This window comes from Cylas formicarius, unplaced genomic scaffold, assembly GCF_029955315.1.
Source record: "Cylas formicarius isolate icCylForm1 unplaced genomic scaffold, icCylForm1.1 PGA_scaffold_8__14_contigs__length_24414737, whole genome shotgun sequence".
Taxonomy (NCBI): Eukaryota; Metazoa; Arthropoda; class Insecta; order Coleoptera; family Brentidae; genus Cylas; species Cylas formicarius.
Genome location: NW_026844361.1, coordinates 2,639,751 through 2,659,967, shown reverse-complemented (window position 1 = coordinate 2,659,967; position 20,217 = coordinate 2,639,751).

The following is a 20,217-nucleotide window of genomic DNA, read 5'->3' as shown; positions in this document are numbered from 1 at the left end:
AACTCCAATGTCCTCCAACTTATGGAAACCGAAATTTTGAACATCCCTCCGCAAAGTTGGGCAAAATTCTGTTAAACATATAGAAAAAGCAGAACAATCGTATATCCATATTGCAAATAATATAGAACAAATAATAATTAGTACAGGCGATGATAGCAATAGTGATACAGATATATTATGTGAATAATTTTAAGTAATTTAAGTAGGTAATAAAAATAATTTGCAATTTTATTTTAGATTTGAACATAAATACATACATAAATAAATAAATATTGTTTAGTATCTTTCCTAACAAAACCCCAAATAATTAAATCTAAGCAAAGTACGGACCTGTTCGGCCATACTTCATTCTTACAGCTTGCCCAAGTCTTTCCTTAATTCGTATCAGTTAGTCACTTTCTTATATCTATGAACAGACTTTACGTTGTTTTACCCACAACGCGTCATGGGTGTTAAATTTTACCGATGAACCGAGTTATGTACAATGATTTCTACGTAATAAGGATAGGACACCGTGAGATCTACGATGTCAGCATTTGGCCACGATGGTACTATGAAGAGACCGTGAGATTCACATTGTCAGCTTTTCGTCTACGAACCTACAAAGTCTTAGTTTTAAGTAATATGATTATTCTTGTTGTAACTGCTGGTGCAGAAACTTATAATTTTCGATTGTATTTTGAAAATAAAGTTTTTAAAAAGTCATCTCGTCTTCGCTTGAACATAATTACCGAAAATATTATAATTGACTAACCGTGTGGCGAAGTTTATTTCGTTTGGCGAAGTTTGTTAGGCGGAGATTTCAATGTGGATCTGTTAAAAACTGATATTCCCGCTTATTTTTGATTTTCAAATACTCTCGCCAATTTCGGCATGCACCAACTGGTAATAGAGTACACTCGGGTTACAGTTCGATTATTGATGTACTGATTACCTCTAATTTATTCATGTGACAATTTTGAAGTTAATGATATGAGTGACGTCTCAGATCGCTGTATTGTTTTTTGTAATTACGGACCTGTTGGGATTTTTCGGAGTTCGATAAGGCATTGGTTATGAATAGAGCATTTAACATAGATCTTTTATACTCTTTTGATGATCTAAACGTTCATTTTCTTACGAATTATTTGAATGATTTATTTAATATTTATGCTCCATTAAAAACAGTTTGGAATTAAGAGAACCCCAGTCCCTTGGCTTACCGAAAACCTTAAACTTTTAATAAAACTTAAAAATGGTTTTAGGGTACAAACGTCTTAATACTACTCGAGTGTCTAAAAACAATTTAGGCCAACCCAATGGTGTTACTCCGTATTTTGCCGATAATATCGCTTTCCATGTTAGCAAGTGTATTTTCTCTGCGGTATTCCGGATATTTGGAAGCAAGCTGAAGTTATACTGCGTCCAAAGAAAGTGCCTCTAAATAGCAATAACAATTTTCGACCAATCAGTTTGTTCGCCAGTTTCTATGTGATAACAAAACAGATACCTAATCGGGTTTTCGACAACGATTCTAAATTAAACTCTTGTCTCATACTCTTGAACTATAGTAATGAATCACTTCCTTCTACTAGCTAAACTGAAATACTTCGGGATAAACGGTACAGCTCTTTCATTTTTCTATAACGTTGTTTGTCAGAGGCATCAAAGGGTGAATACTCAGTCAGATGTAATTGCTTTAAAGAGATGTGTTCCCCAGAGGAGCAGTCTGGGACCAATTCTGTTGTCAGTTTATACAGGTGATTTCTCTACTTTTCTTAAATTTTGTAAATTTCATCAATAGGCCGATGATATTAAGTTATATTTATCTTTTGTTGCTAGTGATCTAACAATAATTTCGGAGGTACCTGCTCATGATCACGAAAACGCAGATTTGGAAATAAAAGTAAAGAAAGTGTAAGAAACACCTCATTTAAGATTACGTTAAATGATCAGATTATCTCTCCTTCTTCGGAAGGTAATAAAAATTTAGAATTATGGTTTGACGTTGACTTGCGATTTTGTAAACACTTTGGCTAGATGTTACAAAAATTCTTCTATAAGTTCAGGACTTTGTAAATCACTTGTTCTATGGCTTTGTCCTCCAGCACCAGCTTACATTTGTGCGGATACTTCGCGATTGAAATACATTTGGTCTTGCTGATAGAAATGTTCATATTGAGTTGGCGGCTTTCTAGGAAGAACTGGAATAGCTGTCTCTGTAGGTCGTTTTCTGATTCGGCGATTATTGCTGCATCATCGGCGTAGCACACCATTCCAACTCTTTTGTTGCCCAGTCTGTATCCGAGGTTGAGACCTGTTAATTTATTTATAATTTTGTCCATGAGAAGATTAAATAAAAGGGGGCTTAGACTGTCACCCTGTCTGATTCCTCCCGGTGTTGGGATATTTTCAGTGAATTGATCTCCTACCTTGACATTTGTTACGTTATTGTTATTTAGGTTGTGCATTATCTTCGTTATGTTTGCTGGTGCCTTATTTTCCAATAATGTCTGTAAAATGTCTCCGAATCGGACCCTATCAAATGCCTTTGTTAGGTCAATGAAGCAGATATACGCTGGCATGTTGTACGCAGTGGCCTTTTCTTTTATTTGTTTTATTATGAACATTGCGTCTGTTGTTGACCGTCCCTTTGTGAAGCCCTGTTGTTCGTCAGCATTCTTAATTTGTGCTTTTAGTTTTTCCTTGAGAATACTCGTGAAGAGTTTCATTGCCGTATTCAAGAGAGTTATTGCTCTATAGTTTTCTGGGCAGGTTTTTAGTCCTTTCTTGAATATAGGTATGGTGATGCTGTTATGCCATTCGTCTGGTGTTTCCGTTTTGTTTAGGATTTTGTCAAATACTTGCGTTAGTCTCCTTGCGAGTTCGGGGTCTCCATATTTTAAAAGCTCGTTAAGGATGCCGTTCGGTCCGGGTGATTTTCTGTTTTTCAATTTCTTTAGTTTTGCTTCCACCTCTTCAACAGTGATTGTACCACTTATATCTGTCTCTTATTCGTTTATATTCTGCATTTCCCCAGCATCGTAAAGCTCTCTATAATGCTGTTGCCATATCTCTATTGGTACTTCTTTGGTCTGTACGAGCTCGTTAACTTGTTTTTTTCCTGTTCCGCAGCATCTTCCACACTTTCCTTTGGGCGCCATACAGGTCGTGGTCCATGTCGCTAGTAAAATTGGCCCAATGTTCTCTTTTGATTAATCTTATTCTTGGGTTTACTCTGTTTCTGTTTCTGCTCCTTCTGATTTCTTACTTGGACGTATTCTGCGTGAGTTTCTTCCGACGGTGCACTTTTGTATGTTAAGTAACATTTCCTTTTTGATTCAGAGAGTTCTTTTACCTCTTGACAAAACCACGGTTTGGTGTGGTTTGTCGCGTTTACATTAATTCTACGCTTTCCAATCGCTTCCTCTGCTGCTGCTTTGATGAATTTCGCAATACTTTGCCAGCTCTCTTCTGCTCCCCATTCTGGTGTCAAATCTTTCTATTTTAATTTGTTAGTAATCCTGTTTTTGTAGAGGAGTTTTGTGGTCTCCGTTGTTAGGGACCCTAAATTGTACTTTTCGATGTTCTGTGGGGGTTTTCTCTTTTGTTGTGGACGTTTTAGTAGTATCTTGTCAAGAACAAGGTTGTGATCGGTTCCCAGGTTAGCTGATGTTAGGACTCTGACGTCGACTACTTGTGCGGGTGTTATTACTCGATTTGTGAGTATTAAGTCTATCATCGTTCGCTGGCGTCGACTGTTATTGAAAGTGTATTTTTGTTGGTCTTTATGTGGGAAGTACGTGTTGTTGATCCTCATTTCATTTCTAGCGCAGAAGTCTATCAGTGCTTCCCCGTTTTCATTGATTATGACTTCATTATACTTTTGATTTATACCTGGTATGATATCGTTCCCGATCCTTGCATTAAGATCTCCGAGTATGATAATTTCGTCTTTAGTATTTATGTTGTCCATGACGTTTTGTAGTTGCTGATAGAAGCTTTCGGTTTCTGCTGTGGGCTTAGATATGTCTGGTGCATACGTGCTTATGTCGTGGTCTTTTAGGCAGATTTTCAATATTCTGTCGTTGATTTATTCAATGTTCTGTGTATACTTATCGTGCAGCAAAATTCCAACACCTGATTGCGCTCTTTCTGATTTCGCTTTTCCACTGTATATTAGTATGAATTCTCCGTATTTTGATGTTTCCTGCCCCTTTTTCTTTGTCTCAGAGATCGCGCAAATATCAATATTATGCTTCTTCATTTCTATTATGATCTCTTGATCTCGTCCGTTCCACGACATAAAGTTCCAGCAAGCGATTCGTGTGGTGTGGTGTTTAGGTTTTCTTTTGCCAATTCGTTCTTCAATTCGATTTTCCAATGTCCTAGTGTGTGCTCATCTGATAGTTCCGTCCAGTTTCCGAGGCTGTGTCTTCAGTTCTGTGAGCTAATTGGTTCTTTTTACCCCAGGTAGGCAGCTAACCTCCTCCTTTATCCGGGCTTGGGACCGGCAGTGCCATCCGAAGAGCTACTCAATCCACCCCTCAGATGACCCAGGCGAAGTCAAACTTAAACCTTCTAATATTTTGGTTTTATCCCATGTCGCTTATTGCAGTATCTTCTATTGGCGAGTTATTCTAAATCGAAACAAGGAGAGACTCCAACGACTTGAGAATGCTTGTATTCGTTTTAGTTATAATCTCCGAAAGTATATTTCTCAGTGCCTCTCTGATTCAGGTTGGCTCAAGCGGTTTTTTTTTATCAAAGTCCAATAAGACTCATTTATTTGATATCTTTGCAGAGGAAATGATATTCATAATCGAGACATCTGCCATGTTTCAGATATTTCGTTCCTAGACACACTTCCGTAACTTTTCATAGATCTTTTGGCTATAATGAAATTAAAGTTAAAATAGTGAACGTAATACTTTATGATACACCCACATACTACTCACAAAAAATATTGTTGATTAGGCCCGTTAATATCTAGCGATGTATGATTTACGATGTATATACGGGTGTGTATTTTGTTGACAATTATAGTGCTGGTGCTGTTGTTCTTGTGGTTACATGATTTAAGTATCGCAAAATAGACAGAAGGCAAGTAGTAATGGAATCATACAGATTACGCACTTGGAGATTTAATTATCTTCAAGAAATTAAAAGATATAGATTAGACAACATATCCATAATTTACCTCGATGAAACAGGGTTCGATACACGCGACGCTGTATCCAAAGGATGGGTTGATTCCACTCAAAACTTCAACACCAACCAACCGACCAAATAGAGGAAAACCCATCACCATAATACACCATAACTGCTTGCTGGTGTCTACAAAGGATGCTAAGCATTCTAGCTTGGATTATCATGAGGATACAAGTGCCGAATTTTTTGAAAATTAGTTTCGTTTAAAAAATATTTCCAATAACACTGTTATTGTCATGGATAACGCAAGCCACCACAGCCAACTGCTATGCAAAGCACCTTATCAAGTTCAAAAACTGTAATCCAGAAATATTTGTTAGAAAATGGTATTTATTTTGAAGTCAGGTTAAAAAAAAACAGTATGTATGCGATAATTTGACTAAACAGGTTGGACATACTCTTTAACGTCTTCCTTCATATCATTGCATTCTCTTTAAAAATAAAGTTAATAATTTTCTATTAAATTTTCCACATCTCCACCATTTTGAATAATGGTAGTGGTATATATTACCTTCTTATTTTATTTTTGTATACTATTCGGACTCCTTGCTGGCCACAAGGTAGCCCCATCCGTTGTCTAAAATTTGGTATCAGCACTTCGATTAAATTTGGATATTTTATTTTAGGAATATTATTCCGAATAAGTGTATAAGTGTACAAATGGAGTTTCAGCAAGTTTCTCCTTATTACCATCGAGAACAATTTTTAAATTAGTTACCCAGAGAAATGGATCGGTAAAGGCGGATCAAAATTGAATGGACCCCTCGATCGTGTGACTTAAAACCATTAGATTTCTTTCTTTGGGATATGTTAAAAATTGTGTTTATGTGAATCCCCCTACAACACCAGACGATAAGGAAAATGATGTGTAAATAAGCAGAAGCGCATATTTTTAAAAATTTATTACACCTTAATAACAATTAAATATAAGATAAATTAATATTTGTAATATGTGTTTAATATTATTTATTGTGGTGTGAATTTACAATTTATCAGTTATCAGTAAAATTGTTAATTGTTCTTTCTTGTGTTTATCTTTTAATCATAACAGCATCCTGTTGGCTCAGAAACAAGGGTAAATATTGGAAATGTTAAAATGAATCGAAATGTATTAAAAATAGGTATATGACATATTTAACAAAAGTTGTAGAATTCTACGGCATCTTTCGGAAATAATATTAAAATATATGGCATGCCCTTAAGAAAAATCAAGACTTTTTAACTTCAAAAATAATAAATTTTTTGCAAGTGTGAAAACTTGTAATTTTTAGAAAAATTAAAATATGGGAAAAGCTATTAGGTTTAGGAAAATATTATTAATTTAAAAAAACAATGATAGAATGATAGAATACAGTCTACGTAATTGTGACTTTGTTCTCTATTATCAGCGCGTAGCAGCGGTTACATTTTTAGAACGTCAAGGTTCCGTAATGCTGTGACGCCATTGTAGGCGAGTGATCATTTGAATCTCAATTCTCAATCGTGCCATGGTAACTAACCAAAATCCCAATTGTGACTACAGCTGAGGGGTTCCGCGGAGTAGGCTAGGGCTAACGGCGCGTTTACACGGTTCACTTTGGACGATCATCATGGATGAAGTGATATTCGCAAATTTAGGAAAAACAAATTTACACGAATAATTCCAAGCAAATTATCCAGTTCGTTTAAAAATGGCGCCGAATCAAGGAATTGTGATAATTAGTAATTATTAATCTTTTCAGTAAAATAGAAAAACCTCAACGTACAAGAGACAATGTTAAAAGCAATTTAAACATGTAACCGGTCCAATATGCAAAGCTAGTTGAGCGACAAAATACAACAAAGGAAAGAGAACCAATTCGTATTAATAAATTCCCATGATTATGTTCGAAGTTCAATAAGATATTCGCTTTCTTGTCCAGATGCAAATCCGGTTTATTTGTCTACTAATTTTTTTTTAAATGCATCAGAAGACTGAGGCAGCTAAAAGATGTCCGACGCACAGTAGAAGGCGCTGGGGGATTTAAAAATGAAAGTCGATATCGAGGAATTGGCTTTTTCAAAATTTTTGTGAAGTGTGAAGATTTTGAATTTCTATTAAATCTAATTGGTCAGCAGATAAAAAGAAACGAGATACATCATTTAAAGAAGCAATACCAGCAAAAGAAAGATTAATTCTTACGCAATCCAGATACAGGAAATTCATACACTAGAAATCGGCCACTGCCCGAATTTTTCGTCCGCAACGCGTTGCAAGCGTTTTTCGTCAATTCATATGGAGAATGGGTAAAATTTAACACCCATGACGCGTTGTGGGTAAAACAACGTAAAGTCTGTTCATAGATATAAGAAAGTGACTAACTGATACGAATTAAGGAAACACCCGGGCAAGCTGTAAGAAAGAAATATGGCCGAACAGGCCCGTACTTTGCTTAGAATTTAATTATTTGGGGTTTTGTTAGGAAAGATAAAAAAGAATATTATAAAATTAAATAAAAAATAAAATTACAAATTATTTTTATTACCCTTAAATTACTTAAAATTATTCACATAATATATCAGTATCACTTTAGGAGGAACATTTGGAACTAGTTTGTTTTTAAACCAACTTTCAATCCAGAGAAGAATCTTCAATATTTTTCGCAGACAGAGAAAGTCCATTTGGAGAGCCAGCATGCTTAGCCAGCATAGTTATTCTTTTACCTCTTTTTGATGGCGCGTTTGTTTTTGTTTTTTCAATCTAAAACCCATATGTTGAATACACTTCCATAAGGTAGTTCTGCCACATTTAACACCGGTTTCATCTCTTTCAAGCCTCCTAATTAAGATATCTAATGTAGGCACGCCTTGTTCCTCGTATAACTAGTAAATTTTACGCCGTATTATATCTTGATCACTTTCATCTACACTCTAGAAAATGTCTGCATCGCTTCTTTTTTTCCTCGCTGAAATGGGATTATTCACAATTTCCATACAGTTGATATTGGAATTTTCGTCAATGTGGCCGCTTCTTCTAAATATGCTTGCTTGCTGGCACCACGTTCAATGAGAGTCAAATAAACATTGTTCATAACTTCCTTGGTCTCAATAGAATGGTGTTTTCTACATTTGGGCGGGAGCATCTCGTGAGATACACTAGACTCGCATATATTTTGCATAATTCGCACACGATTCAACACACGAAATAAGAATGATTACTAATAAACTTAAACTAAGCAGTATACCAAACCAAAGAATATTAAACACAGGTAGGTATAAAATTATTTTCTATTACGGACCACAATTTTACCTGAATTTAAATTCCGAAACTTCAGGTAATAATCTTGTTGCATTGTATGTTAATGACCACCTTTGGATAATCCCATTCAAAAGCAATTGGTCACTTTCTTATATCTATGAACAGACCATACTTTAAGTTCTACGCGTCTTTTACATGCCTCATAATATAATAATAAAATGGTAATAAGCGAATAATACCATAGGCTAATATAAAATAAAAAATATATAACACGCTTTTTCCATGTTGTACTTATTTCTGCATGGACTTCTTTTGTGACATTTTGAATTGCACTCCACATTTCTTCTGGCGCAAGAACATGCCTCTAGTTTGCATGCCAGTGTTTCAATGGCAGTGAAGAAATCCTTGTTGTGAGAGAGGAGACCATAGTCTCATGATGTACGTTAATGTTGCATGATGTAGGAACATCAACCAATGCTAAATAGTTTTTTTGGTCTTTCGTTCTTGGTGCCAAGAACATGCAAATTGGCATATTTTTTCTCTAAATACTTATTAGAACATTGTCCCCAAACTTAGCTGGAGGAAATTTACATTCTGAGTGCTGCAGCATTTTGTCTGCCTGAGCTTTTAACCCATGCTAACAACAATTCTGTGTCTATGTTAATTGCTCTTTTATTGGCCCAAAACTGGGTTACAATCTAAACAAATGTTTTTCTGAGTTGAAGATAGGTTTTTGCTCTACCTTAATGGGTATCTTTGAAGTACCAAAAACTTCCCTGACATCGAAAGTTTTCTTATTTTTAGCCTTCAGTGCATATGACTGACACAAATCTAAGTATATTTTTCAAACGTCCCTAGTAATGTTGCAATAAGACCGTTTAAGCTTAGTTTCAAATTAAACGAATATACAACACCTATTATATCACTCTTTGGATAGAAAAAAACAATATTGGATTGGTGATTCTCCTTTTTTTGAATTAATTTGTCTCCAATCAACAGCAGGTCGATTCTTTTTAGACGACAATATTGTTTAGCTGATAATGGTACTCCACTTCGTTTTCTTTCCTTGGTTTCTATAACAACCTCTGCATGTCGGCATATATATGGGGTATCCAAAATTACAAGGAGTATCATTGTGATCGCGGAGAATATATAAAGATACAGAGTCGGTTAAATCAAGAAAAAAATTTCAACTATATTTATTTATTTAATCAAATTCACAGCATTATTGGCACCCAAAAAATAATACATAATAAACTGAAATATAAAATTGATTCACTTACACCACTTAAACGCTTCCTCATCAATCATTCACTAATTAATACGTGAAAAAATGCTCCAAGGAGTATATTGTTTTACTCAGTTATATTTTTTTTATTGAGTTTTTAAATTTGCTGGCATTAGCAATGAGTCTTTTTAATTTAATTTTAATTGGCATTACATACCAACTTCTCATGGTATAACTGAACTCATACCGCGGAAGTACAAATTATTAGGTGATATAGTAATATAACTATTAATTTAAAAAAAAATTAAAAAGTGCTGCACATTTTTTCTTACATAAGAAGATCAGTGGGAAGCAGAAGACATTCCTAGCTAAGAAACCTGCGTGAATGGTTCAACAGCACCATTGCTAATCTGTTTAGATCAGCAGTCTCGAAAATACGCATAGCCAACCAACGGAAACGGCCCTGTGCATTATTAAAAGATAACTCATTTGATATGACTTACTTAAAATTGAAGTTTATGCCCAAGAATTTTACTACTTTACTCTAACGAATAAATGTCTGAGATTATAAAAATATTCCTCGCTTCTATAACAGAAAAGAACTAGCTCTGTTTTAGTCAAATTTTAAGGTAGATCATTCTCATCACTGAGACACTGCATCTTCCTTGCACAATCATTGATGAGTATCAGAATTTGTCACACATCTGCTTGCCTAATATATTCAATGGATTATCTTTTGTTATCAATAAGGATTAGAAAAAAAGCTGCCTTAAGACGCTGCCGTATGGTACACCCAATTTTTAACTACACGCTCATCTGAATGGAATTTATGGCGTCCCTCTCTTAAAGTCACTTCTAAAATTGTTTCTATAAATTCTAGCCGTCTCGGGAGGATTTTGCCTTCCAAGGTGATTTATTTTATATTGAAAGGAGCCATCTGTGCCTTGAAATCGAACTCTTCTGGTTGTTCTTCTGACATTCATTAATTTAATTATTTTGGTAGTTCCTCCTTATAGAAATCGTCTTCGTTGTTCTGATCACCAATATGTCTCACTAAGCCGCGGCAAGGGACTATTCTCTGCGAAATGTATTTGTTATACCCTGTATCTGTCGAAAAAGAAGCATTACGCAGACATTCATTTGCATGTCGCAATGTTCCCTTTTTAGTTAAGATCGTTGTATTCTATTAATACTTAACAATTTAACCATGTTCATATTGAACTAAATTTCTAAGCAATATCTTTGATCACAATCATATAAGATGTCTCCCTGTTAACTGTACGTCTGACATTTGCGAGGAGTTTGGACACTTCCCGCACTAGTTCCTGATCGTTTTTAAGATTAGCTTTAATAGCTTGCAATTCATTGGACAAAGGCCTCAGATTATTATTGGAACTTGGAAATATTGAGCTCATCCGATGCCTTCTTGGTACGAAAGAAGATAATGTGGATAACAGAACAACGCGAGAATCAATATCATTGCCATAATTGAGGTTAAGGATTAGGAGTTTGTGAAAAAGCGAACTGACACAAGAGAACTGGTTTGTAAAATACTCACCAAACAGAATTTGAGTCAGTTAGCAATCACACTCTCAAGCCGTGGTACCGAAAAAAAAGAAGAAAACACTTCGAACACTCATATATATATATATATACACTTCGAACACTCATATATATATATATATATATATATATATATATATATATATATATATATATATATATATATATATATATATATATACAGTGTTCGAAGTTTCGGAGCGCGAGCATTGAAGATGCCAAGTGAGATTTTGGCGAAACGTCTGCAGGATTCCAGTCGGAGTTCAACGAGCGAACGGATGATATCCCGGAATATAGTGTCATCACATTTTTCCATCCGTGAATCAATACGTGAGAATATATATATATATATATATATATATATATATATATATATATATATATATATATATATATATATATATATATATATATATATATATATATATATATATATATATATATTAGTATAGGAGTGTTTGTTGCATAATGTCTCAGTACCATGACAATAAATAGGTTTTCTTGAAATTTTACAATAATTCCACTTTTCTCAAAGTAGAATGAGATTTTACGTACCTCCAAAACACCTTCTCCATGCCGCGATTCCAAATTTAGAGTTCTCCATTGGTGGTACCAAAAAGAAATTGATCGATATTTGGAATTTATAGATGTATTGGTCAACTCGACGCTTCCTACACCATATTTCAACTCTAATTTTGAATCATGATATTGGATATATGCTGTAATCCTCAATCCGCTATCGAACTAAGTGTCAAACTCATCTCTCACTTTATGTGTTGGACGTAAATAACTGAAGCTTTCTCCAGAGGTCAGACTATGGCTTTGATTGTTTGTGTTGCGATGAAGACCGGCATTCCTTCCTGTATGCAAAAATACAAAATTTAATTCTGCATTATTGCAGAACAGGTAGGTAGGTACATATTTAGGGACCAAATATAAACAAAAAAGTTCATATAAATGTGTCCGAAAGGCGTAGTTTCGTATCGTATCGTTAACGGTGTGCACGTGTTTTCAATCGCTCCGATATTTTCGAATTTTCCCAGTGGTATAGTGTGAAGTAATTTTTATTTTTTGGCGCGGTGAAACATGGGCATTGTCATGAGCAGTACAAGTGATGGCAGAAGAAGTAAATTAAAAGGGAACCCAACAACAAGGCATTTTTCTGTTGGATCCCTGCCCACCCAAGAAATAACAAAAAGTGAATATCTAGATGTAGACAAAAAAACGGAGGAGATAAGAACGTACATAAATAAATATAACAGAAGAAACAGTTGATAAACATGAACAAAAAATGGTTGATTCTGATAAGGACGATCAAGGCAATAAAAATATGACTGATGACGTTTCTTCACAAATTATACAGGGTGGAACTAAATCATCAGGTGCTATTAACGAATTTAAAAACATGGATATTTTTAAGCCAAAACATAATGTATTGCGTACGCCTCCAAAAATAGTGCACACACAAGATCAGGTGAATACAGAACAATTTTCTAATAAGAGATTGAGATCAGAAGTAAGTCCGGAAGTGGAGGAAAATCATAAAAAGTGACAAGCGGAACCTAATGAAAATAGATCTACAAAACTGGATTTCTCCGAAAATCTCATTCAGAAAATGTTTGACAACTTAGATACAATTAACGAATTGGCAAGTAAAACAGTTTTAGGGGCTGACATTGGATTTTAATAAATATTTGTTGAACGTTGTATCTGAATTATTAAAAATCCTAGAAAAAAGGCCATTTTCCAATAAAATACCCGTAAATTCACAGTCCATGTTTTTAACACCGGTAACACCAGATGAAATCTGTCATTTTGCTGAACAAATTAAAAATAAACATAGTAGTGGAATAGACGAGATTCCAACCAGTATAATACAAATTTCGGTCCCGTATGTAAGTACAGTGTTGTGTCTTTTGATTAATGAATCATTTGAAAATGGCGTTTTTCCCGACCAACTTAAAACAGCATTAATAAAACCGATCTATAAAAAGGGAGATCCGGAAATAATTACCAATTATAGACCAATTAGCCTTTTGCCCGGGTTTTCTAAAATATTTGAGATGGCTATTTGCAAAAGACTCTTAGAGTTTTTTAATAAATATAAAATGTTCAACAATCATCAGCATGGTTATGTAGCTAAATCAACAGAAACCGCTATATTTCAGTTTATAAAAACAATTTTAAAACATTTGGAGGGCGAAAGAATAGCTTTAGGTACGTGCTTAGATCTTTCTAGAGCATACGACTGTATAGATAGGGACTTATTGCTCAAAAAATTGTTTGAATCATACTTAATAGGAAGGAAACAACAAGTAAGAATAACCCAAAATGGCACTAGTTATTTTTCGGATATTAAGGAAAATAGTCTGGGCATAGCACAGGGTAGTATTCTTGGTCCAATTTTATTTATCATTTTTGTGAATGACTTGTATTTCGTAACACAGTTAGAAGAAGAGAGCATAATATGCTATGCGGATGATACCAACCTGCTTGTAGGTGGAAATAATCTCACTGAGGTTAGTGATAAAGGCAACGATATGTTTCTAGGAAATAAATTGATATTAAACAAAGAGAAAACGAATTTAATTATGTTTAGAGTTGAAATACCATTAAGAATACGGATAGGTAAAGAAAATTTTAGTATTGTAAATAACACTAAATGCTTAGGTTTACAAATTGACGAATTTCTTGATTGGTCTGAACATATTGATTATTTGCTAAATAAATTAAATTCAAATTGTTATGGAATTCGAGTCGTTGCAAATTATATGAATAAGGAAACTTTAAAAATTATGTACTTTGCCAACTTTCAGTCGCGCATGAGGTATGGAATTATCTTTTGGGGGGGTAGTGGTCAACTGCAGAAAATTTTCGTGGTTCAAAAGATGACTCTTCGCACTGTCAAAAAAATGCAATTTAGAGAGAGCTGTGGAGGGATGTTCAAGACTGAAGGTATTTTTACTGTATATGCTTTATATATTTATGAAGCATTGATATTCTTTCTTAAAAATCGAAAGGACTTCGAACTACAGATATTTCATAGATATAATACCAGAACCCTAAATGTAAATTACCCTATTCACCGTTTAACCTTAACTGAAAGGAGTCTTTATTATATGTGCCTGAGATTGTATAATAAATTACCAAATGAGGTAAAAACAATTGCAAATCTAAAAATCTTTAAATATACAATAAAAAAGTTATTGATAGAGTTAGAACCTTACTCCATAGAAGATTTTTTCTGTAAAATCTAAATAATTGTAAATACGATGTAATTGAAATTTGCTTTTTCCTCTTTTGACGCCGATTTCCTTTGTGTTTGGCATATTATTTTTGGGTAATGTATTTATGACACAATGTGAAATAAAATTGATTATTATTATTATTATTATTATTATTATTAATTCGTTCTGTGGAGAAAGATGTCTTAGAATTTTCATGACAGGCTATAGTGATGCAGGAAGAAATGCCCTGAAATTTGTATGGAAGGAATGTAAAACGTTTTTATGCCTCTTCCATGTTTGTCAGTAAATTTGGCGTTGACTTTGACCAATGGAACGGCACAAGAAGCACAAGATTTTTCCTGTATTCTTTTGAAATACTACTATCAGCATACTTAGGAATTTCATTATTAACCGAGATAGTTCAAACCGGTTGTTACTAAACAAGTAACTGAAGAAAATCGAGTGTCTAAAGACGAAGGACATAAGAAAAACATCCTCCTTTCTTTATGCAGTTCCAAGCAGTGAAAATAATGGCATTTTCTATAACGTGGTCATTCAAGATGGCTTTTGCAGCTGCGAAGCAGGCTGGGAAGATTTTGCAAACATCAAACTGCTATTGTGCATTTCTTTGGAGCTTCTTTCATTAATACGCTGGCGACCTCTCCGGAAACACGTCCTTCGCAGGCTAAATTTGCCTTTGGCGATAATGTCCAACCGCTGTCGTTCTGCGAGCCTTTAGTTCCAGAACCTTCGAAAAGTGAGAGCCCAGTGGGAGCGAAGAAATTATACCTCTAGCAAATAATTTAGTCCCAATTAATACAAATACTGACACTGAATTGGCTGAAGAGTCCATTAAATTTCAGAGTGTCATCGATTTATTACTTGCCCAAGAAAATTGTCAATTTGATGCTAGCACTAAAACCGTCAAAATATTTGCCAACGATCGAAACAAGTGAAAACGAGTACAGGCTGGGAAAATTTTTTATGCACAGCTGAAAGTTCATGTATCCATGGATACAAGCAAAAGTCCAACATGACAGCATTAAGCAGACGAAAAGTCTGCTTAATGCATAACAAGAGGAAGCAAAAAAGACCCTTAGGCCGTCCAGCAGGTGAAGAACCTGTCAATAAAAGACCTAAAAAATACAATCTTTCACAAAATGTAAAAAATATCCAACCAAATGCAATTAGGCATGGATCATGGCACTAAATACTTTCTTCTTTTTTAGCTTTATCTTTTCTTTTTCATAATTTCGCAAACGCTGAATAGCTATGTATTTGTTGTATTTATAACTGTTTTCTATTGCTCTTAATTTATACAATAAAAAGATTTGCACTATCGGGTTTCTTGTATATTGCCTTAGCCCAACCATAATCTAAGTAAACATGGAAAAATATTCTATACTAAGTATACTATGTATACTTAACAGAATGCTGAAATCGTTACGGCATTTCATACGTACGTTTGGCACCGATGATTTACATTCTGTATACAGATTTTGCACTCGAGTTGTGATTGGTTTAAATTTGAAATCTGACCTATACAATTGTGCTGGGTGCCAAATAAATGTACGTATTATACTGGCTCTATCCTTGATAAAAACAACGACAAACACCTGGTAATCGTTCTGCCGCTCTCTATTCACTGTATTAACTTCATTCAATGTCCGACTTGTATGACACTTTCAATGAATACTAGTTCAAACAATTCATTTTTATTTCACTTTAAATGATCGTCAAAATTGAGGTTATGTGTGGCCGATCTCTCGTCACTTATCTAATACCGAATCGACCGCGTCCGCACGCCACTGCGCCGTTCAATACGCGATGTAACGACGCGAATCCCAACTCGGCTGTCAAACGCTAAATTAATGAACCGTTTTAATTGTTGATTTTCGGTTTATAAATAATTATTAATAAACCGCCGGGCTCGCTAAATAAATCGACGTCGATGTAATACGGCAAAAATAATAATAATTGAAACGTTAAAATATTATATGTATATATTCGCCATGCGTAAGCGTTTAAAATTGGTTTTATGAAATTCATATTTACTGGAAAATAGTTTTCGGTCGTCGATTTTAGTACCGAATCGAAAAATTCGGAGATTCGTAATTTTTTTTATATCGGTGTTAATTTTACTTTATTTTCTACATATCTCTTTCATCAGCCATCGACGCCAAAAATCCATAACAATTAAAATTAAATAAAGAAAAATAGTTTCCAATTGGGTATTATTTTTATTTAAATGTGAGAACCTGTAATGGCACAGAATAAAAATAATAATGTTCGACAACCCCTTAGCTGATAAATATTTTGTTTAATACTATACAGGGGTTCGGAAATTGAATTCGCTAATTTAGAGGAAAAATTCATCGTGGTAAAATAATTGTATACGTTTCTGTTACGGAAAAGCAAATGGAAATGCATACCAGTATTATTAATCTGCAGGCGCCGTACATTAAAGTTTTGAAAACAGTATGCTACAAATTAAAAAAGTGAAAAATAACATGTTAAATTTAAATAACATTAATACATTTAACATTTTCGAAAATAAAAAAATATTAATAATAATCGAGAGTTAAACAGTATACAACGCTAATTACAGTTCATTTTTGAGCGAGGCGGCCAAGCTAGAAGTCGATGTTCAAATGGCTGATTTAAATACCTGCGTACAGCCAATGTAAAATGGGATGGAGCGCCATCTTACATTAACCACATGTTTTGTCTCCACTGGAAGTAGTTCCTCTTGGAGAAATTGCAAATATATTTCCTCATTGAGTGATATGTTAAAGAAATGAGGTCCACAGATTTAAAAAACATTGATGTTTACCTTAAATTTTTGCATTTGGGATGCAGCCTCGTCAGTGAACAAAAAGACATTTAAGAAATGCGGGTTATTTTGAATTTTTCCTACAGTTTCATTGTATAAAATTAGTCTCAATTGCTCATCACCCTCATACTTGCTTGCTTGAACCGTTTGAACATGACAGTGCTGAAGATCATTTTCATGCAAAACTTGCCAAACTGTACAGTAAGCAATTCGTTCCTGAGCAGGAAGTTTTCTCGTATTCGTTGACTGATCAGCCTCCACATTTTGAAGTATTCTTTCTTCCTCAGCAGCAGTTCTTTCATACCTTGGTGTTTATTTATATTATCAGGTTTGAATGATCCACTTTCACAATGTCTTCCATGTATGTTGATGAATATCTTAGCAGGTGAAACGCGTCTCTTGGGTAAGCCTCGATATAAAGCCGTTGTCTTTGATCTGCATTTTCATTTGCTCTTCCGTAGCAAAAATGCATATAGCGATATTATTCAGTATTTGAATATTCCTGATGGGCCATCACGGTGGCAGTTGGATAATAATCTCTTTTAATAGAAATTAATTTTTACCGGATTGTGACATTGACTTTTTCAAATTTCATTAAGTACTGTTAGGTAAAATCACAAAAAATCGATAACACTTATGGACTTAAAACAAAAGTAACGATTTTTGAGGATTTACGATTCTGCTTCAGACAATCTGTTCTATTTTGCAATAACAATTTAAATAAATAAAATACAGGGAGAATAAAAAAAATGTTATATAAAAAATTTATTTTGATTAAGCCTACTGCGTTAAAAATAAAATAAAAAAACGAATTTTGACAAGCTATAACTCAGAAAATATTATGATTTCTAATATTTTTTACTTAACTTACTCCAAGTTTCCGAACTTAATTTCCGAACACCCTGTACACAGGGTGTCCATATTATGTATCAAAGTAACGTCTCGCTTATTATTTGTTTTAGAAACAAATGTTAAATACAAAAATATACATGACATTAAAAGAAACAAAATTATTTTCAAATATTCATAAGCTCACAAATATATGGGATTTCTACCTTCTATTTTATGGAAAACCTTGTATATTATGGCAATAGATACTTTCTTTTGTACTCTATCACTCAACGTAGCCTTCTTATGATCTATACTAAGTGCTTTCGGATTTTTGGCTATTTTATGTCAAAAATGGCCCATATTTTTAACACCGTTATGTCAACAATTTTGTAAAGTGGGCGTCATTTGTCTTGAAGTTAGTTTTGAATCAAACCGTTTGAAAGCATCACATAAAATTGAGAACAAAATAAATATTCCCTGAACGTGAAAAATTGACGAATTATAATTTGTTAAAGTCCTTTAATGCAAAATGTAATGCGGAAATAATATATTCATTCCGAAAATTAAACAAAAATAAAATTATAAACTGCGCAACTTTAAAAAACCCATTTAAACAGTATTTTACGCTAGGAATGATATTAAAAATGCGATATTAACATTGCTAATTGTTATAAAAAAAACCTTAAACATTAAGAATAAAAGTGCAAAATAAAAAAGAACTGTTTAATTAAGTTTCACTTTATTTATTGCTCGAAATGACTTCCACTGACATCGATACACGCTTCAACAAGATCTTTAAACGACTGAGTAGTATTCGCTAGCATTTATCTTATCTTCTTTTTCATGTCCTCTTTTGTTGTGGGGTAGTTTGATACACCTGGTTTTTAACATAATCATAACATAACATTTTTTCACAAAATTAAAAATTTACCTACTTATTTTCATTTACATTGGCTTATTGCGATATTTTCTCAGAATTTCACAAATTTTCGCAGTTTTGTTCGCAAAAATGACAAGCATTAATAGGACCAATTAATAAAAGTATATTATACAGTGTAATGTATTTGATTTGATACATGGCAATAGGGTATTAACAGAGAAAAAAGTACATTTTTTATTCAAGCAAAAGAAAATGCTTGAAAATTCTTTCATCTTTCAAACGAGTAAATGCTATTCTTCTAAAATGTCTTCCAGTGGGATAATTTGCTGCGTATACTCTCCCCGCAAGTTTTTACAATCACAAGAAAACTTAAAGGTAAGAAAAATTTTAATTCTGACTATATAAAATGGTAGATAATTAACATATTTTGACAATTATGTAATCACTGTAACGACATGAAAGGGCGTATAGCGTTTTGTCAGATAGCTGTATTTTGCGATTTCTCAAATTTCACAGCCTACTAAAAACGCAAATTATCTGGCAATAAAAACGTTTTTATGACAATCTTGATAATCAAGAATGAATGATTTTTACCGCTTTATTTCTTTTGTGATTTTCTACTTACTATTTATAACGTAAGTAATTAATAACCTTAGTATTTAACTGTATCGGCGACTGATTTTTAATTTAAAAATTAATACTACCCTTTACTACAAAATAGATAATAATAATATAAAATAAAAATATATAATAATGATAATAATACTAAAAATAATAAGTCGTGGCAGGAAAAATTAATTAGACATGAATCCTGAAGTAATCGAATATATAGACTGATATAAATTAAGTGTTTCATCATTGGTAATTGTGACTAGAGAAATAAAGTTAAATTTGCAAACTAGTAACATTTGACCAACACTGAACCAAGTGTTTTTTATAAGTCAGCTGCTGGAGAAACATTGGGAATTTAAAAAAGTCATATAGATATTTGTAGATTTTCGACAAGGTGACCCCCTCTCCCCGTTGTTCTTCAAATTAGTGTTGGAGTACGGGAATGAGGAAGGTGTTACTGATATAACAGCAAGAGGAACAAGAATAATATTAGCATTTACAGATGACGTCGACACTATAGCACAAATAAGGAGAGATGTAAAAGATATATTTACACAATTTGAAAGCGCTGCATCACCAATGGGGCTCAAAGGCAAAAGAATACCGGACAAAGAATCAGACAAAACATTACTAAAA